Here is a 22,208-nt window from a genome sequence, read left to right as displayed (position 1 = left end):
CTATGATGCGTGATGACACTCAGAGAATACTGCTAACCAGAGAAGCTCCTGAGGCTTTGGTGTCCAGCGTTTTTGGGGGTTTTGTTTTTGTTGTTGTTGTTTCTGAGATGGAGTCTCGCTCTCATCGCCCAGGCTGGAGTGCTGTTGCGTGATCTCAGTTCACTGCAACCTCCACCTCCTGGGTTCAAGCGATTCTCCCGCCTCAGCCTCCAGAGTACGAGTAGCTGGGATTACAGGCATGCACCATGCCCAGCTGATTTTGTATTTTTAGTACAGACAGGGTTTCACCATGTTGGCCAGGCTGATCTCAAACTCCTGACATCTGGTGACCCGCCCGCCTCAGCCTCCTGAAGTGCTGGGATTACAGGCGTGAGCCACTGCTGGCCAGTGTCCAGCGTTTTTTAGTGGGGCTTGATCCCTTACTGCCAGTGTGGCTGACCTTTCATCTCCAGTCTCTCCTGAGCTAACTCTTGTGTATCCAGCTCATCTGGAGGTTGGAACTGATACAGGGTGTTCCAAAGCCTTCATTACAGATCACGTTGTTAGACTATCTGGTGGCCAAAGGCCCCAGGCAAACACAGACACTTCCATCAGACAGGACGTTAAGGGGCCTAGAGATCACCTCCCAGCAACTGAAGGCAAAGATAATCCTCCTACTGTACATCCTTTTTTTTTTTAAGAGACAGGGTTTCATTCTGTCACCCAGGCTGGAGTACAGTGACACACTCACGGCTTGCTGCAGCCTCGACCTCCTGGGCTCAAGCAATCCTCCTGTAGCTGGGACTACAGGTGTGCACCACCACACCCCGCCAACTCTACATCCACCACCACCCTGTCCTCTCAGCCCCCAAAGTCATGAGGCTTTGACTAGGTATCAGGATGTCTTCAAATGAAAATTAATGAAAACAGTGGGCCCGGTGGCTCACGCCTGTAAGCCCAGCACTTTGGGAGGCCGAGGTGGGCGGATCACCTGAGATCGGGAGTTCAAGAACAGCCTGATCAACATGGAGAAACCCTGTCTCTACTAAAAATACAAAAAAAGTAGCTGGGCATGGTGGCGCATGCCTGTAATCCCAGCTACTTGGGAGGCTGAGGCAGGAGAATTGCTTGAACCCGGGAGGTGGAGGTTGTGGTGAGCCGAGATCATGCCATTGTACTCCAGCCTGGGCAACAAGAGTGAAACTTCGTCAAAAAAAAAAAAGAAAAAATTAATAAAAACAAAACAAAAATCCAAAGTTGGACACACACACAGAGAACACCTTAGGACAATAGAGGTATACCATGGAGTGCTGCAGCAGCAAGCCAAAGATTGCCAAGGATTACCAGAGACGTGAGACGTTGGAAAGGGCAAGAGTGGAATCTCCCCTCTCCCCCAAGTTTCAGAGGGGGCCAAGCCTTACCGACACCTTAATTTGAGGCCTCTAGTCTCTAGAAATGCAATGTGCAAGGCTGGGCGCGGTGGCTCACGCCTGTAATCTCAGCATTTTGGGAGGCTGAGGCGGGCCTTAAGGTCAGGAGTTCAAGACCAGCCTGGCCAACATGGTGAAACCCTGCCTCAAAATGCAAAAAGTAGCCAGGCGTGGTGGCACGTGCCTGTAATCCCAGCTACTCAGGAGGCTGAGGCAGGAGAATCACTTGAACCCAGGAGGCAGAGGTTGCAGTGAGCCGAGATCACACCAGTGCACTCCAGCCTGGGCAACAGCGTGAGACTCCATCTCAAAAAAAAAAAAAAAAAAAGGGCCGGGCACAGTGCTCACGCCTGTAATCCCAGCACGTTGGGAGGCTGAGGTGGGAGGATCACCTGAGGCCAGGAGTTCAAGACCAGCCTGGCCAATATGGTGAAACCCTGTCTCTACCAAAAATTCCAAAAAAATTTAGCAGGGTGTGGTGGCGTATGCCTGTAATCCCAGCTACTTGGGAGACTGAGACAGGAGAATTGCTTGAACCCGGGAGGCGGAGGTTGCAGTGAGCTGAGACCGCGCCACTGCACTCCAGCCTGGGAGACAGAGTGAGACTCCGTCTCAAAACAAAACAAAACAAAAATGCGACGTGCAGTGATGTGCTCCAGCTGGTGTGATCCCCTTGGGGATGTGGCAATGGATGGGCACCCCCAGACTTGATGATCATCCCTTTGTCTCTTACCAGCAATCCCCAAACCAATTCACAAGTTCTGTTTTGTTTTGGTTTGGTTTTTTGTTTGTTTTGTGAGACAGAGTCTCACTCTGTCGCCCGGGCAGGAGTGCAGTGACATGATCATATCTCACTGCAGCCTCAAACTCCCAGGCTCAAGTGATCCTCCCACCTCAGCCTCTCTAGTAGCTGGGACTACAGGTGTGCACCACCATGCCTGGCTAACTTTTTTCATTTTTTGTAGAGATGGGGGTCTCCCTATGTTGCCCAGGCTGGTTTTGAACTCCTGGGCTCAAGTGATCCTCCCATCTCAGCCTCCCAAAGTGCTGGCATTACAGGCGTGAGCCACCGTGCCCAGCCACAAGATATTTTTTAAGCATGGAGGTTTCTGTGCATTGGATTCCCCTCTTTGAGCTTCACCATATATATTTGTCCAAGGGCAGGGAGATCCGGTGTAATCTGCTTACACAATATTCCTGGAGAAGTTCTTCTTTCAGTAAATACTTGTACATCTCTGCGGAGTGACAGCGGGTTCTCCAGCAAACACCTTGGGGAGCCCAACCCTTTCCTGGGCATGCCCCTGTATTAATGGGAATCAAAGCTGAGAGCAGGTGGGGAGAGTACATTCTTGGCTTATCAGCTTCCGACAGAAAGGGGGAATAAAAACAGATGCAATCTTTTATTGCAAAGGGATGGGTGCCTCTAAGATCAGATAAAGCCCATATAGGATTATGCAGAAACTGGTGTAAATCTGCAGGTCATCAAGACTCAGTGTCCCCTCCCTCCCCACACTGTCCACCTCTGGGCCATTTTGCACTTTATATTTTCTGAGAAAGGAGGCAGAGGGGAAGAAGGGGTTCAAAGGTGTCAGCCTGGCTCCTGGTGACCAGCTCTGTTTAGCAGGAAGTTAGCTGGAACAACTGATTGAGCCCTGGGATAATCTATGCTGTCACTGTGGACACAGCGGAGCGGAGGGCACACACAGTGGAGGGCACACACAGCGGAGGGCACACACAGCGGAGGGCACACACAGCGGAGGGCACACAGCAGAGGGCACACACAGCGGAGGGCACACACAGCGGAGGGCACACACAGTGGAGGGCACACACAGTGGAGTTACCTCTGATCCCCATGCCCTACGGGGCTGCCACCTTCCTGCCAGGGTTTGGATCATCACAGTCATTTGCATCTTCACTCCACAGCGTGAGTGCACATACACATCTGTTTTATTGCATTTGGCCCTTATAGGAATGAGTGGGATATGGGGAAATGAAAAGGCTAAGACTGTGATCAAAAATGTAGCTCTTAGGCCAGGTGCGGTGGCACATGCCTGTAATCCTAGCACTTTGGGAGGCCAAGGTGGACAGATCACCTGAGTTCAGGAGTTTGAGACCAGCCTGGCAAACATGGTGAAACCCCATCTCTACTAAAAATACAAAAATTAGCCAGGCATGGTGGCGGGTGCCTGTAGTCCCAGCTACTCAGGAGGCTGAGGCAGGAGAATCCCTTGAACTCGGGGGTCAGAGGTTGCAGTGGGATTGCACCACTGCACTCCAGCCTGGGCGACAGAGTGAGACTCCATCTCAAAACAAAACGAATCGAATCAAATGTAGCTCTTGAAACAACCAAAACAAAGTTAAAGTTGTAAAGAGCGGAAAGTCCTTAGCATTGATCAGAATTAATTTTTGGCCAGGTGCAGTGACTCACGCCAATAATCCCAGCACTTTGGGAGGCTAAGGTGGGAGGATCATTTGAGCCCAACTTGAGACTAGCCCAGGCAACATAGTGAGATCTCATTTCTACTGGAAATGAAAAAATTAGCCAGGCATGGTGGCATCTGCCTATAATCCTGGCTACTCGGGAGGCTGAAGTGGGAGGATTGTTTGAGTTTGGGAGGTCGAGGCTGCAGTGAGCTAGGATGGCACCACTGCACTCCAGCCTGGGCAACAGAGTGAGACCCTGTCTCAAAAAAAAAAAAAGAATTCTCAATCTTCTCCCCCACCACAGCCTTCCTCAAGTAAGCTAAAAACAAACATCCTCTACATTGTTTGAGTCAAATATTGGCTTTATCCTTGACATCTCACTTTCTTTCCTATCCCATAGTCAATTGGTCCGGAAATAAAAATAAAAGTTTCCCCAGAATTAAAAAAAAAAAAAAAATCCCAAAGTTGAGTGGGCTTGATGGTATATGTTATGAGGAGTCTAGGTTTTCTCAGTCTACAGCATCAGCTTCAGTGAAGGCTGATTCCCCTCATGGTCACAAAGTGGCCGCCACCACTCACTCAGGCACCTTTGTCTCCTCTGGGGAGAAGGAGGAAATGCTCACCCTCATCAGCCGAGAGTAAGCCCCGCCTTGCATCTCGTTGGTCCAGTGGCTTAGGCCCAGTCAATCACTGGCAAATGGGGATGGAATTAGCAGCACTGACTGAGCTCATTGGATCTCAAAGTGTGGTCCCAGGGCCAGCAGCATTGGCCTCACCTGGGAACTTGTTAGAACTGCACATCCTCCAGCCTCACCTCAAACCTGCTGAATCAGAAACTCGGGGTGGGGCCCAGTGAGCTGGATTTGTTTCCCAAGCCCTCTAGGGAATTCTAATTTGTGCTCCCACTGAAGAACTTCTGCCTTGATTAAAAGCTTTGTTAACCATCCTCAAGGCCCAGGCCTGATAGTGACTTTGGAGGAAGGTGGGTAAGATGCTGTGAGTGTGGGAGGGGAAGAGTGGCCTCTTCAGTGGGTACCGCAGCTCACTCTGTGGGCGATGACATCGCAGGGACAACGTGGACCCAGGAGTCCCCATTTACAGTCCCTGGTCTGGCTGGAGACAGTAAGGGAAACCTCCTCTACGATCCCCCAAAGGAAAGGCAGAAACCCACTGGACAGAAAAGGAGAGCATCTTCACACACCTTATCCCATTTTTGCCTCATAGCTGTCCTTTAAAAGAGATGTTATTAAATTCCCATTTTAGGCTGGGGCAGTGGCTGACGCCTGTAACCCCAGTACTTTGGGAGGCTGAGGTGGGCGGATCACTGAGGTCAGGAGTTCGAGACCAGCCTGGACAACATGGTGAAACCCCATCTCTACTCAAAAAATACAAAATTCCTATCAGCTGGGCGTGATGGTGCATGCCTGTAATCCCAGCTACTCGGGAGGCTGAGGCAGAAGAATTGCTTGAACCTGGGAGGCGGCGCCTGCAGTGAGCCGAGATCGTGCCACTGCACTCCAGCCTGGGCAACATAGTGAGATTCTGTCTCAAAAATAAATAAAAATAAATTCCCATTTTAGCAATGAGGAAACTGGGGTTCAGAGAAGTTGAGGGCCGAGTGTGGTGGCTGACGCCTGTAACCCCAGCACTTTGGGAGGCCGAGGTGGGTGGATCACCTGAGGTCAGGAGTTCAAGACCAGCCTGGCCAACATGGTGAAACCCCATCTCTACTAGTAATAAAAATTAGCCGGGTGGGGTGGTGCGTGCCTGTACTCCCGGCTACTCGGGAGGCTGAGGCAGGAGAATTGCTTGAGCCTGAAAGGCAGAGGTTGCAGTGAGCCGAGATTGTACCATTGCACTCCAGCCTGGGAGACAGAGTGAGACTCCATCTCAAAAAAAAAAAAAAAAAAGAGAAGTCAAGGCTACATGGTTATCCACCGACATGGGGTCCTAATGTCTATGTCATATATGTCAGATGAGATGTCCAGTCTCTCTGCCAGTGATGTGCCAAGGGCGGGGCAGTGGGGCACTTTGCGTCAGAGGGGGGCATTTAGTGTACACAATGTGAAAGCCAGAATGAAACCAACTAGGCGGGGTGAGGTGGCTCATAGCTGTAATCCCAATACTTTGGGAGGGGTGGGAAGATCGCTTTAGTCCAGGAGTTCAAAACCAGCCCAGGCACCACAGCAAGACCTCATCTCTACAAAAAAAAAAAAAAAAAAAAAAGCTAGTGGCAGCAGCGTGAGCCTGTAGTCCCAGCTACTTGGGAGGCTGAGGCAGGAGAATCTCTTGAGCCCAGGAGTTTGAGGATACAATGAGCTATGATCACACCACTGCACTCTAGCCTGGGCAACAGCGAGCCTCCATCCGAAAAAGAAAAAAAAAAAAGAAGAAAATCAGCTAAAAGTCAGTGTGCTTTTTATTCTCACTATGCTATTGCAATTCTAAACTCTATCAGTGATAAAATACTCTTCCTCAAGTTGATATAACTTCTAAATATTTACCATAATTACCGCTGAGTTTTAGTAATATAAATAACATAATCTTATAACTACAATATAAATAAAATACAAAATATAACACAAATAATATAAATTTTAAAATAGCTTTTTTTTTTTCTTTGAGGTGGAGTCTTGCTCTGTCACCCAGGCTGCAGTGCAGTGGCGCAATCTCGGCTGTCTGCAACCTCCACCTCCCAGGTTCAAGTGATTCTCCTGCCTTGGCCTCCCGAGTAGCTGGGATTACAGGCACTTGCCACCACACCCAGCTGATTTTTGTATTTTTAGCAGTGATGGGGTTTCACCATATTGGCCAGGCTGGTCTTGAACTCCTGACCTCAGGTGATTCACCCGCCTCCGCCTCCCAAAGTGTTGGGATTACAGGCATGAGCCACCGCACCTGGCCAAAATAGCTTTTTTTTTTTTTTTTTCTTGAGACGGAGTCTTGCTCTGTCACCCAGGCTGGAGTGCAGTGGCACAATCTCGGCTCACTACAATCTCGGCTCACTGCAACCTCCATCTCCCAAGCGATTCTCCTGCCTCAGCCTCCTGAGTAGCCGGGACTACAGGCATGCGCCAGTGCGCCAGGGTAATTTTTTTATTTTTACTAAAGGCGGCATTTCGCCATGGTCGTCAGGCTGGTCTCGAACTCCTGACCTCAAGTGATCCACCCGTCTCAGCCTCCCTAAGTGTTGGGATTACAGGCGTGAGCCACCGGACTCGGCTAATAACTTATGTTTTAATAAACATTGTCACATACATGAAAGTTAATTCAGAGAATTCCCACTTCTGCAGCTCGTCCCTGGCACATTGTGGATTCAGTTATAGCCATGATGGTTTGAAGGAAGTTTATAATAATGCATAATCACTGGGCATAGTTTATAACTACAACCCCAATGGTGCTACGTATTCCTGCGTTTAAACCATAGATTTTTAAAAAATTATAGTGCAATGATTGTAAAGACAAAAAAACAGAACTTGGTCTATTTCAATTTGTCACTCTAGGGGTACATTTGGAGTTTTTATTTGTGTTTAAAATATAAAACAGTGAGAGAGTATGAACAGCAGGGTGTAATTTTTTTTTTTTTTTTTTTTTTTTTTTGAGACAGAGTTTCGCTCTTGTTGCCCAGGCTGGAGTGCAATGGAACGATCTCAGCTCACTGCAACCTCCGCCTCCCAAGTTCAAGCGATTCTCCTGCTTCAGCCTCCCGAGTAGCTAGGATTACAGGCATGCACCACCATGTCCAGCTAATTTTTGTAGTTTTAGTTGAGACGGGGTTTCTCCATGTTGGCCAGGCTGGTCTCGAACTCCTGACCTCAGGTGATCTGCCCACCTTGGCCTCCCAAAGTGCTGGGATTACAGGCGTGAGCCACTGCGCCCGGCCAGCAGGGTGTAATACTTTTGTTTAGTAAAGTTCACATGTGAAATAGTTTACTGAATTTAAATAATACCTTTAAAATTGAAATGTATTCTTCTTTCCTAATTGTTAATTGTTTTGAAATGAAGGAATGAATTAAGAAAATGATGATCATTGATGATTACATGATTGATACTGAAAATATTTTTGTCATTTAGAGGAAGGGAGGGTTTAAAAATGATGTGCTTGGGGTCAAATACAGTCCTTGAAATAAATATCTGAGGACAGGCACGGCGCAGTGGCTCATGCCTGTAATCCCAGCACTTTGGGAGGCCGAGGCGGGTGGGTCACGAGGTCAGGAGATTGAGGCCATCCTGGTTAACACGGTGAAACCCCATCTCTACTAAAAATACAAAAAAAAATTAGCCGGGTGTGGTGGCGGGTGCCTGTAGTCCCAGCTACTCGGGAGGCTGAGGCAGGAGAATGGCATGAATCCGGGAGGCGGAGCTTGCAGTGAGCTGAGATTGCGCCACTGCACTCCAGCCTGGGTGAGAGAGCGAGACTCCATCTCAATAAATAAATAAATAAATAACTGAGGACGATTTTCACACCCTGCTGGGAGTTCTGTCTTCCTAACTACAGGGCCCTAATTCCTCTACCCATTCCTCAGCTGACACATTTCAGACAACCTGCATACCTGCCCTGGTTACCTCTAGAGCCTGGTGGGGTTCTTCTAAGATCATGGCATCCAGAATGTTGAATTTTGCAGGAGAGAGAAGTGAGCACAAGTTTTAGAACCAGAGGGCCTGTATTCAAATGTTGGATTTGGCCGCGTGACCTTGGGCAAGTCATTTTCCCTCTGAGCCTGTTTCCTCATGACTACAATTTGGTGAAGGATCTTTATAATCTCGGGGTTAATATGAGGATTAGATTGGCTAATTTTTTTTTTATCATCTAGGTGTGATTATTTATGCTCTTTCCTTCCACACCTTCTAAGGAAAGACAATTCTTGCCCAGTCAGCTCCATATCTCCCCTTTATCAGGCAGAATCCCAGCAATGGGCTGTGTCTTGAGACAAAAGTTGTCAGAGAATTTGAGACCTGGGCATACCACTTCCTCTCTGCATACTATTGTGAGAGAAGAAGAAATGTTTTAAAGAAGTCTTACTCTGCACTGAAAATGTACATGCTCCAAAACCACACCTATTAGAATGGCTAAAATTAAAAGGACTGACAATAACAAGTGCTGACAAGGATGTGTGGCAGCTGGAACACCTATACATTGCTGTTTGAAGTATAAAGTGGAGGGCCGGGCACGGTGGCTCAAGCCTGTAATCCCAATGAGAGGTGACAGCATGCTGGCAGCCCTCACAGCCCTCCCTCGCTCTCGGCGCCTCCTCTGCCTGGGCTCCCACTTTGGCCGCACTTGAGGAACCCTTCAGCCCGCCGCTGCACTGTGGGAGCCCCTTTCTGGGCTGGCCAAGGCTGGAGCCGGCTCTCTCAGCTTGCAGGGAGGTGTGGAGGGAGAGGCGGGAGCGGCAACTGGGGCTGTGCGGGTTGGCACTTGTGGGCCAGCTGGAGTTCCGGGTGGGCGTGGGCTTGGCGGGCCCCACACTTGGAGCAGCCGGCCGGCCCTGCCACCCCGGGAATGAGGGGCTTAGCACCCGGGCCAGCAGCTGCAGAGGGTGTACTGGGTCCCCCAGCAGTGCCGGGCCACAGGCCGCTGTGCTCGATTTCTCGCCAGGCTTCAGCTGCCTTCCTGCGGGGTAGAGCTTGGGACCTGCAGCCCGCCATGCCTGAGCCCCCACCCGCACCCCCCCCCCACTGCCTCCGTGGGCTCCTGTGCAGTCGGAGCCTCCCCGACGACCACTGCCCCCTGCTCCACGGCGCCCAGTCCCATCGACCTCCCAAGGGCTGAGGAGTGCGGGCGCACGGCAGGGGACTGGCAGGCGGCTCCACCTGCAGCCCCAGTGGGAGATCCACTGGGTGAAGCCAGCTGGGCTCCTGACTCTGGTGGGGACTTGGAGAACCTTTATGTCTAGCTAAGGGATTGTAAATACACCAATAGGCACTCTGTATCTAGCTCAAGGTTTGTAAACACACCAATCAGCACCCTGTGTCTAGTTCAGGGTTTGTAAATACACCAATCGGCACTCTGTATCTAGCTACTCTGGTGGGGACTTGGAGAACCTTTGTGTCCACACTCTGTATCTAGCTAATCTAGTGGGGACGTGGAGAACCTTTGTGTCTAGCTCAGGGATTGTAAACGCACCAATCAGCACCCTGTCAAAACAGACCACTCGATTCTCTGTAAAATGGACCAATCAGCAGGATGTGGGTGGGGCCAGATAAGAGAATAAAAGCAGGCTGACCAAGCCAGCAGTGGCAACCCGCTCGGGTCCCCTTCCACACCGTGGAAGGCTTGTTCTTTTGTTCTTTCGCTCTTTGCAATAAATCTTGCTACTGCTCACTCTTTGGGTCCACACTGCCTTTATGAGGTATAACACTCACTGTGAAGGTCTGCAGCTTCACTCCTGAAGCCAGCGACACCATAAACCCACCAGGAGGAACAAACAACTCCAGACATGCCACCTTAAGAGCTGTAAAGTCACCCCAAAGGTCCGCAGCTTCACTCTTGAGCCAGTGAGACCACGAACCCACCAGAAGGAAGAAACTCCGAACACATCCAAACATCAGAAGGAACAAACTCCAGATACGCCGCCTTTAAGAACGGTAACACTCACTGGGAGGGTCCACGGCTTCATTCTTGAAGTCAGTGAGACCAAGAACCCACCAATTCCGGACACACCGATACTTTGAGAGGCTGAGGCAGGCGTTCACTTGAGCCAAGTTCAAGACCAGCTCGGGCAATATGGCAAAACCCCGTCTCTACAAAAAAAATACAAAAATCAGCTGGGCGTGGTGGGGCCTGCCTGTAGTTCCAGCTACTCAAGAGGCTGAGGTTTGAGGATCACTTAAGTCCTGGAGGTGCTGCCGTGATCTTGCCACTGCACTCCAGCCTGGACGATAAAGTGATACCCTGTCTCAAGGAAAAAAAAAAAAGAGAGATCAATTGCTGGGCGTGGTGGCTTATGCCTGTAATCCCAGCGCTTTGGGAAGCCAAGGCAGGCAATCGCTTGAGCTGAGTTCGAGACCAGCCTAGGCAACGTGGTGAAACCCCATCTCTACTAAAAACACAAAAATTAGCTGGGCATGGTGGTGCGCTCCTATAATCCCAGGTACTCAGGAGGCTGAGGCAGGTGGCGGAGGTTGAACCCAGGAGGCAGAGGTTGCAGTGAGCTGAGATTCCACCATTGCACTCCAGCCTGGGCGACAGAGCAAGTGGTACTCCATCTCAAAAAAATAAATAAATAAAATTAAAATTAAAATAAATATGCAACGATCATAGATCCAGCCATTTGGTTCCTTATCTGAGAGAAATGAAAGTGTACGTCTACACAAAGACTTGTACACACATGTTCATAGTAGCTTTATTTGTCACAGCCAAAGACTGGAAACAACCCAAATGACCATCAACCAGTGAATGGACAAATAGAATATGGTCTATCCATATAATTGAATGCTACTCAGCAACAAAAAAGAATGAACTACTGATACACACAACATGGACAAATCTCAAAATAATATGCTGAGTGAAAGAAGCCAGACAAAAATGAGTATATACTATACAATTTTATATACATAAAATTCTAGAAAATGCAAACTTATCTGCATGAAAGAAAGCAGATTAGTCTGGGCACAGTGGCTCACGCCTGTAGTCCTATCACTATGGGAGGCCGAGGCAGGCAGATCACTTGAGGCCAGGAATTTGAGACGAGCCCGGCAAAAATGGTGAAACCCCGTCTCCACCAAAAACACAAAAATTAGCTGGGCATGGTGGTGTGTAGTCCCAGCTACTCGGGAGGCTGAGGCATGAGAATTTCTTTCTTTCTTTTTTTTTTTGTGAGACGGAGTCACACTCTGTCGCCCAGGCTGGAGTGCAGTGGGACTATCTCGGCTCACTGCAACCTCCACCTCCCGGGTTCAAGCAATTCTCCTGCCTTAGCCCCCCGAGTAGCTGGGACTACAGGTGTGCACCACCAAGCGTGGCTAATTTTTTGTATTTTTAGTAGAAACAGGGTTTCACCATATTGGCCAGGCTGGTCTTGAACTCCTGATCTCGTGATCCGCCCTCCTCGGCCTCCCAAAATCCGCCCGCCTCGGCCTCCAAAAGTGCTGGGATTACAGGTGTGAGCCATCACGCCCAGCCAATAATTTATTGAACCCAGGAGGCGGAGGTTGCAGTGAGCCAAGATCACACCACTGCACTCCAGCTTGGGTGACAGAGCAAAGCACAGAAAAGGGAGGGGAGGGGAGGGGAGGTTAGTGATTACTTGGGAAGCAAGGGAGGGTAGAATAGCCCACGCAACTCTGCCCTGGTCTTATCAGGAAGCATGTGCTTTCTCTCCTGGAATTTTTTTTTTTTTTTTTAGATGGAGTCTCGCTCTGTCACCAGGCTGGAGTGCAGTGGTACAATCTCAGCTCACTGCAACCTCCACTTCCCAGGTTCACGCCATTTTCCTGCCTCAGCCTCTTGAGTAGCTGGGACTACAGGCACCCACCACCACGCCCGGCTAATTGTTTGTATTTTTAGTGGAGACGGGGTTTCACCATGTTGGCCAGGATGGTCTCAATCTCTTGACCTCATGATCCACCCACCTCGGCCTCCCAAAGTGCTGGGATTACAGGCGTGAGCCACCGCGACTAGCCCTCTCCTGGATTTAAATAGTAGCAGCTGCAGTGAGCATTTGTGGGCTTGGGATATTCAGTGGTCAGCAGCACTTCATTCCCTATGGAGACCTACCCTCCCTTGTGAGCAGTCACAGGAGAGTGGGTGACACACCTGCCCCCTACACAGATGTACAAACGTCCAGTTCTCCCCATCTCTGCTCCAGCTGCAATCAAATGGTGGGCACATAATCCAGGCTAGGGCAGCCACATGTTCCCTCCAGGACTTGGCCCTTGAGTGAGCAATTTGGGGCTGAGAGGAGCGATGGAGGCTGTCCGGGCCAGGCAATCACAAAAACACATGAGAAGGGCCAGCTCACGCCTGTAATCTTAGCACTTTGGGAGGCCGAGGTGGGCAAATCACTTGAGGTTGGGAGTTCGAGACCAGCCTGGCCAACATGGTGAAACCCCGTCTCTACCAAAAATACAAAAATTAGCCACGCATAGTGGCATGCGCCTGTAATCCCAGCTACTCGAGAGGCTGAGGCAGGAGAATCACTTCAACCTGGGAGGCAGAGGTTGCAGTGAGCAGAGATTGTGCCATTGCACTCCAGCCTGGGTGACAGAATGAGACCCTGTCTCAAAAACAAAAAAGGACATGAGGAAACTTCTAGGAGTTGTAACTATATTAATTATTTTGTTGTTCTTCTCCCCCCCCCCCTTTTTTTTTTGAGACAGAGTCTTGCTCTGTTCCCCAGGCTGGAGTGCAGTGGCATGATCTCAGCTCACTGCAACCTCCACCTCCCAGGCTCAAGCGATTCTCCTGCCTCAATTTCTTGAGTAGCTGGGATTACAGGCGTGCACCACCACGCCCGCCTAATTTTTGTATTTTTAGTAGAGACGGGGTTTCACCATGTTAGCCAGGATGGCCTCGATCTCCTGACCTCGTGATCTGCCCGCCTCGGCCTCCCAAAGTGCTGGGATTACAGGCATGAGCCACCATGCCTGGCCAATTATTTTGAACATGGTGATGGTTTCACAGGTGTAGGCTTATATCAGAATTCATAAAATTGCGATTGCGTGCTTTAAATGTGTACAGTTTATTGTATGTCAACTATACCTCCAAAACACTCTTTTTTAAAAATATACTCACTCTGGCATTTTTTTGAGACTGAGAAAAGATTTTAATTACTTCCAATTATATTTTTCTGCCAAATAAGTCACCATGCAGAGACAAGGCAATGAGAAGCCTTAGTTATATTTGGCTTACATATATTACGCATAGAGCTTGGTGCCTGCCTCAATAAATAGCAGCGCTCCAGATATCATCTGACTGACACAGAGGAAAACTCTCTATTTAGACTAGAAGTTGCAAACTCAGAACCCTTTAGGGTCCAAGCAGGTGAAGCAAAGCAAGACAAGTGTATACAACATGTAATGGCAGAGACTATGGCAAAAAGAATTTATGTCCAATCTAAGTGCATTTAATTGCTGAGTGCTAAACAACAGACATTGGTGGCCTGAATTGGGCAAGTCCTGGGGTGTGGTCTTGGGGGGCCTTCACTCTCCCTATAACTAGATACTCCATGTAAAATGGGTCCATGTAACTTAGTGATGTGATAGTGTGTTAGTTCATTTTCACAATGCTGATAAAGACATACTGGAGACTGGGTAATTTAGAAAGAAAAAGGGTGGACTCACAGTTCCACGTGGCTGGGGAGGCCTCACAATCATGGCAAAAGCAAAAAGCACATCTTACATGGCAGCAGGCAAGAGAGAATGAGAGCCAAGTGAAAAGGGAAACCCCTTATAAAACCATCAGATCTTGTGAGGTTTATTCACTGCCCTGAGAACAGTATGGGGGAAACCGCCCTCATGATTCAATTATCTCCCACCAGGTCCCTCCCACAACACATGGGAATTATGGGAACTACAATTCAGGATGAGATCTGGGTGGGGACACAGCCAAACTATATCAGATAGCAACAGCTGATCTTTTAGAAAATGCTTTTATTGGCGGGGTGCAGTGGCTCATGCCTGTAATCCCAGCACTTTGGGAGGCTGAGGCGGGTGGATCACCTGAGGTCAGGAGTTCGAGACCAGCCTGATCAACATGGAGAAACCCTGTCTCTACTAAAAATACCAAATTAGTTGGGCATGGTAGTGCATGCCTGTAATCCCAGCTACTTGGGAGGCTGAGGCAGGAGAATTGCTTGAACCCAGGAGGCGGAGGTTTCAGTGAGCCAAGATCACACCATTGCCTCCAGCCTGGGCAACAGAGTGAGACTCCGTCTCAAAAAAAAAAAAAATTAAAAAAATTAGCTGGGCATAGTGGTGGGCACCTGTAATCCCAGCTACTTGGGCGGCTGAGGCAGGAGAGTCATTTGAACCTGGGAGGCGGAGTTTGCAGTGACCCTAGATTGTGTCACTGCATTCCAGCCTGGGCGACAGAGTGGGACTCCGTCTGAAAAAAAAAAAAGAAAAGAAAGAAAGAAAGAAAAAGAAAATGCTTTTATTTGGTGCTCCCAAGAACTCTGTGCACTAGATACGATTATTTCCATTTTCCAGATGAGAAAACTGAGGCTCAGAGATATCACCTAGGCTCCTCCCCAGGGCCAGTGAAACGAAGACCCAGACTTACTTCTTCTTACCCTGGCCTGAGTTTTGTTTTGTTTTTTTTCCCCACCCAGCCACACCGAGATTGTATTGGCTTTGTTTATTTCCATGGGGTAAACCCATGGAAAAACCCAACTTTCTCTTCCTTTCTGAAATGACTGCTTCCAGGGGCCAGTGAAGTTTTGGAAGAAGGAGAAGGCGCACGGCCCCCTGGTGGATGCTCTCGGAACTCTAAGGGTTGGAGACACATACTTCTACCCACCTGCCCATTTCAAGTTGATATTTTTGTTTTTTGTAAGTTCTCTTTTTAAGAAGTTCATCTGGCCGGGCACAGTGGCTCATGCCTGTAATCCCAACACTTTGGGAGGCCAAGGTGGGTGGAGCACCTGAGGTCAGGAGTTCAAGACCAATCTGGCCAACATGGTGAAACCCCGTTTCTACTAAAAATACAAAAATTAGCTGGTCATGGTGGTGTGCTCCTGTAATCCCAGCTACTTGGGAGGCTGAGGCAGGAGAATCACTTGAACCTGGGAGGCGGAGGTGGCAGTGAGCTGAGATCACGCCACTGCACTCCAGCCTGGGTGATAACAGTGAGACTCTGTCTCAAAAAAAAAAAAAAAAAGAAGAAGAAGTTCATCTGTGTCCAAGAATTCTGAGATAATAATACAGGTAAATCCACTTTAAGAGATCCACTATTTAAGAACTTATTTTGCAAAATAGATTTGTTTATTCATTCCATAAATACATATAGCTGGTGTGTGACAATCTTAACAGTGAGTAGGGGCTGGGCGCGATGGCTCATGTCTGTAATCCCAGCACTTTGGGAGGCCGAGGCAGGAAGATCACTTGAGGCCAGGAGTTTGAGACCAGCCTGGCCAACTTGTCGCTACTAAAAATACAAAATTAGCCAGGCATTGTGGCGCACACCTGTAATCCCAGCTACTTGGGAGGCTGAGGTGGGAGAATCCCTTGAACTCAAAAGGTGGAGGTTGCGGTGAGCTGAGATGGCACCACTGCACTCCAGCTTGGGCAACAGAGCAAGACTCCGTCTCAAAAAACAAACAAACAAAACAAAACAAAAAAACAGTGAGTAGGACTAACTCCATGCCAGACACAGCTTCAAGTGCTTTCTAGATATTCAAATATCTGTCAAAGATATGTCAAAAAGAGCAATAATTTAGGGTGGGTTCTGTTATGTCTTATCTGCTTGGTCAGCCATAGCAAAGTACTGTAGACTGAGAAATTTCTTCCTTTTTTTTTTTCTTTTTGAGACGGAGTCTTGCTCTGTCACTCAGGCTGGAGTGCAATGATGCGATCTGGGCTCACAGCAACCTCCACCTCTGGTGTTCAAGCAATTCTCCTGCCTCAGTCTCCCGAGTAGCTGGGATTACAGGTGTGTGCCACTATGACTGGCTAATTTTTTTTGTATTTTTGGTAGAGACGGGGTTTCACCATGTTGGCCAGGCTCATCTTGAACTCGTGACCTCAAACGATTTGCCCACCTCAGCCTCCCAAAGTGCTGGGATTACAGACATGAGCCACTGTGCCTGGCTAAGAAATTTATTTCTTATAGTTCTGGAGGCTGGGAAGTCCAAGATCAAGGTGTTGGCAAGGTAGATTTTATTCTGAGGCCTCTTCTCTGGCTTGTAGACAGCTACCTTCTTACTGTGTGCTCACATGACCTCTTCTACCTCTCTTTTCTTTTCTTGTCTTTCTTTCTTTTTTTTTTATTTTTTATTTTTTTTGAAACAAAAATCTCGCTCTTGGCCCCCAGGCTGCAGTGCAATGGCACGATCTCTGCTCACTGCAACTTCTGCCTCCCGGGTTCAAGTGATTCTCCTGCCTCAGCCTCCCGAGTAGCTGGTATTACAGGCGCTCACCACCACGCCCAGCTAATTTTGTATTTTGAGTAGAGACAGGGTTTCACCGTGTTGGCCAGGCTGGTCTCAAACTCCTGACCTCAAGTGATCCGTCCACTTCAGCCTCCCAAAGTGCTGGGTTTACAGGCGTGAGCCAGCCTGCCTGGCCCTCTTTCTTCTTTCTTTTCTTTCCTTCTTTTTGAGACAGAATCTCACTCTGTCACCCAGGTTGGAGTGCAGTGGTGCAATCTTGGCTCACTGCAACCTCCACCTCCTGGGTTCAGGTGATTCTCCCATCTGGGCCTCCCACGGGACTACAGGCGTGCACCACCACACCTGGCTAATATTTTTTTTTCTGAGACGGAGTTTCGCTATAATTTCCCAGCCTCAGGTATTCCTTTGGCAACATCTATGGCCTAAGAGAGGTAGGGTGAGGGTTGAGTGGTGGAATGGGTGGTCTCTTCTCCAGGCCTCCTTTAAATGGACACCTTGCCTTCTAGTGTACCTCACCCTCTCTCCCCACCAGCATAAATATCTTTTTTTTAATTTAAGAGATGACGTATTGCTATGTTGTTTGGGCTGGTCGTTGAACTCCCGGCCTCAAGCAATCCTCCTACCTCAGCCTCCCAATGTGCTGGGATTACAGGTATGAGACACCACGCCCAGCCCATCTACAATGCCCAGCTCACATAAACATCTTGATTCAACATACAGAAAACTTCAGGAGGGCATCAATTTTTGAAGAGTCAAGGTGGTCCTATCTACAATCAACCATACAGGGAAGGGAGGGAGGAAAAGATGCCTGACACATTTAAGCACTTGCCCTGTGCCACTGTGTTTAAATTATTTCATTCATTCATTCATTCATTCATTCATTCATTCAGAGGAGGAGGAGGAGCCCCATGACACACAAAAAAAGGGCTCACCAAACCCATTTCCTCTTTCTGAGCACTGACTGGGTTACAGTTCCTAGCCCCCTTGCAGCTAGAAAGGGACATGTACTTTGCACTGTCAGTGGGCAGAAGGGATGTACCCGCCCACCAGGGCTGGTCATAAAACATCCAGTCTGATCTTTCATGCTTTATCTGTCTCCTGTCCATAAGGATGAGGGCAAAAGAGTTTAAGATGGTGGAGCCTTATTATGCAAAGGAACCCAATCCCAGCATCCACTGGAAGAAGACTGCCCAGGACTTCTACCTTCCCGGGAACATCTGCCCAGAGTCCACCAGCTGGAAGAAGACTGCCCAGGACTTCTACCTTCCTGGGAACATCTGCATCAGACTCTGTGGGGAAGGGAAATAAACCTTCATTGTGTTCAGCCAGCGAAATATTTGTCATTGTTACAGTAGTGAGCCAATCCTGATAAATACATGGTATTTGATAGACCCATTTCACAGAATGGGAAAACAGAGGCTCAGTAGATGGAGCTCACACTACTCATAAGTAGTACAACAGGGATTTGAACCAAGCTCTGTCTGACACTAGATATCCCTTTCATTGGTTCTTTTTCTGTTTTTTGTTTTTGTTTTTAAGAGATGAGGTCTCGGCCGGGCGTATAATCCCAGCACTTTGGGAGGCCAAAGGGGATGGACCACTTGAGGTCAGGAGTTTGAGACCACCCTGGCCAATATGGCAAAACTCCTTCTCTACTAAAAATACAAAAATTAGCTGAGCATGGTGGATCATCCCTCCAGCTACTTGGGAAGCTGAGGCGGGAAAATCGCTTGAACCCGGAAGGCAGAGGTTGCAGTGATCACACCACTGCACTCCAGCCTGGGCGACAGAGCAAGACTCCATCTCAAAAAAACAAAACAAAAGAGATAGGGTCTTACTCTGTCCCCCGGCCTGAAATGCAGTGGTGCAACCATATCTCCTTGTAACCTTGAACTCCTGGACTAGAAGCCATCCTCCCGCCTTGGTCTCCCAAAGTGCTAGGATTACAGGCATGGGCCATCACATCTGGCCTCATTTGCCCTTTTCTTTCTTTAAACAACTTTTTTTTTTTTTTTTTTTTTGAGACAGTCTCACTCTGTTGCCCAGGCTGGAGTGCAGTGATGCAATCTCCCCTCACTACAACCTCCCCCTCCTGGGTTCCAGTGATACTCATGCCTCAGCCTCTCAAGTAGCTGGGACCACAGGCACAGACCACCACGCCCGGGTAATTTTTGCATTTTTAGTAAGAGATGTCATCTACTCCACTAGAGCCACCGTGCCTGGCCTAAACAACTTTTTTTTTTTTTTTTTTTTTTTTTTTGAGACGGAGTCTCGCTCTGTCGCCCAGGCTGGAGTGCAGTGGCGCGATCTCGGCTCACTGCAAGCTCCGCCTCCTGGGTTCACGCCATTCTCCTGCCTCAGCCTCCCTAGTAGCTGGGACTACAGGCGCCCGCCACCACGCCCGGCTAATTTTTTGTATTTTTAGTAGAGACGGGGTTTCACTGTGTAAGCCAGGACTAAACAACTTTTTAAAAACTGCATAAGAAGCTGGCACAGTGGCCGGGCGTGGTAGCTCATGCCTGTAATCCCAGCACTTTGGGAGGCCGAGGCGGGTGGATCCTGAGGTCAGGAGATCAAGACCATCCTGGCTAACACAGTGAAACCCCGTCTCTACTAAAAATACAAATAAATTAGCCGGGCGTGGTGTCGGGCGCCTGTAGTCCCAGCTACTCGGGAGGCTGAGGCAGGAAAATGGTGTGAACCCCGGGAGGCAAAGCTTGCAATGAGTCAAGATTGCACCACTGCACTCCAACCTGGGTGACAGAGCGAGACTCTGTCCCAAAAAAAAAAAAAGAAAAGAAAAAGAAAAAAAGGAAGCTGGCACAGTGGCATGCACTTATAGTCCCAGCTACTCAGGAGGCTGAGGCAGGAAGATTGCTCAAGCCTAAGAGTTCAAAGTTGTAGGATGCTATGATTGCACCTGTGAATAGCAACTGCACTCCAGCCTGGGAAACATACCGAAACCCTATCTCTTAAAAAAAAAACCATAAGCTGCATAAGGAATATGTACAATCTTTCACGTGAATGCAGCCTAATTCATTTAGTCAGTTTCCTATTCCTGCAGGTTGTTTCTGTTTTTTCCCCCACTGTCATAAGCAATCATTCCATGAATATCCTTGTAGCTAAAGATATATGCATAATCCTTCATTGTTTCTTTGGGATAAATTCTTAGCAATGGAATCTCTGGGTCAAAGTGCTTGCACATTTTTTTTCTTAGGCTTCAGAAATACATATAGCAAATAAATCCCACGCCCTTTCTATTGCCCTATGCTGGTTCCCAAGCGGTTGGCTGATGACTGGGAGGTGCCTTGAGGTTTCTTTGACGTCTCTGGCCTCAGCTGTAGGACAATGGGGAAGTGGACCCAGAGCTGCTGGCTGCATGTGGGTCTATGAAATCAAGCAAGGAAGAAGTCTGCTGGGGAAGCAAGCCCAGCTGACCAGAGGGTCTTTTTTTTTTTCTTTTTTTCTTTTTTTAAGAGAATCTCACTCTGTTGCCCAGGCTGGAGTGCAGTGGCATGATCATAGCTCACTGCAGCTTCCATCTCTTGGGCTCAAGTGATCCTCCAGCTTCAGCCTCCTAGTAGCTGGGACTACACCGCCACACCTGGCTAGTTTTTTTATTTTGTATTTTGCAGAGAAGGGGTCTCACTGTATTGCCCAAGCTGGACAGGACTTAGCCATTTTTGTATAGAGAGCATGAAAAGGGCTTCTTTTTCCAGCTCCATTCATTCATTCAAAAATTTATTAAAGATTATGTATTATTTGAATAGCTAAGCTGTGAACATAGTAAACATTCAGAAGACAAAAGGTATAGAGTGAAAAGTTCCCTTTCCACCTCATGTAGACATGCAGGTTCCCACTGTAGAGACAGCTAATCTCCTATGGATAAGCAAGCCAAAATGTACATATACTTTTTTTTTTGACTGGTTGTGGAACTGTGAGTTTTACCTTGCTGAGTATTTTTGTAATCCTATGTATATTCCGGAGCTTTTGTCTTTGAAAATGCCTACTTTTTTAAACACAAAGAATAGCATACTATACATACCATTCCACACCTAGCTTTTTTTCACTTAGCTGTACACTTTGGAGATTGTTCTATATCAGTGCACATCCATCTACTTTGTTCATTTTTAAAATCTTCCTCCTGCCTCAGCCTCCTGAGTAGCTGGGGACTATAGGCATGCACCACCATGCCTGGCTAATTTTTTCTATTTTTTGTAGAGATAAGGTCTCACTGTGTTGCCCAGGCTGGTTTCAAAATCCTGGCCTCAAGTGATCCTCCTGCCTCGGCCTTCTAAAGTACTGGGATTACAAGCGTGAGCTACTGTGCCAGCCCTGTTCATTTTTAATGGGTGTATAGTATTCCGTTGTACAGCCATGCTATGATATATTTAATAATTCTCCTTTTATGGACATTTAGGTTGTTTTCCATCTCTTGGTATTATAAACAGGGTGACAAGGAACATCCCTCACCAGATATTTATTAGGGTCCCCCAAGGTGCCAGGTAGTGAGTATAAGGTAGAAAATGAGACAGATGAGGTTCCTGCCCTTAGAGAACTTAAAATCAAGTTGGGGAGAGGCCATCAACAGTAGGGCTGGGTGCAGTAGCTCACATCTGTAACCCCAGCACTTTGGGAGACTCAAGTGGGGAGGACCACTTGAGCCTGGGAGTTCAATACCAGCCTGGGCAATACTGTAACACCTCATCTCTATAAAAAGTAAAAATAAATAAATAAATAAATGAACTGGGTGGGGTGATGCACACCTGTAGTTCCAGCTACTCCAGAGGCTGAGGCAGGAGGATGGCTTGAGCCTGGGAGGTGGAGGCTGCAATGAGCTGTGATTGTGCCACTGAGCAATGAGCTATGATTGTGCCACTGAACCACATCCTGGGCAACAGAGTGAGACCCTGTCTCTAAAAAAACAAACAGTCACAAAAACAAGTGAAGAATGTAGGGGCGGCAAGTGTGTCGTGCCCTGGGAAGCACTCACAGGGTACTGACCCACAGGGGCAGTGCCAAAGAGGGGTTGGGGGTGGGTTTAGCCTTCCTCCCTTTCATTTCCATGAGCAGGAGTAGGGAGGGGAAAGGCTGGATATTGACATGGACAATTTGTCAATCTCATGGAAAGGAAAATATTATCTTATTTCTGAATTCCCTAGAAGTGGAGTCTGAGAAAGGCATACACGATTCACTAAGGAGTGAGGGAGAGGAAGCAGGATGGGGAGGATCAGGGTCCAAGCCTCAGGTAAAGTCTATTCTTGGCCTGACCCACACCATGGGGAGGGTGTGCACTAGAGTCTAAACTGCGCCATGGAGTCCT

The sequence above is a fragment of the Gorilla gorilla genome, chromosome 10 (assembly GCF_029281585.2).
Source record: "Gorilla gorilla gorilla isolate KB3781 chromosome 10, NHGRI_mGorGor1-v2.1_pri, whole genome shotgun sequence".
NCBI lineage: Eukaryota > Metazoa > Chordata > Mammalia > Primates > Hominidae > Gorilla > Gorilla gorilla.
Note: the sequence above shows the minus strand (reverse complement) of the source record.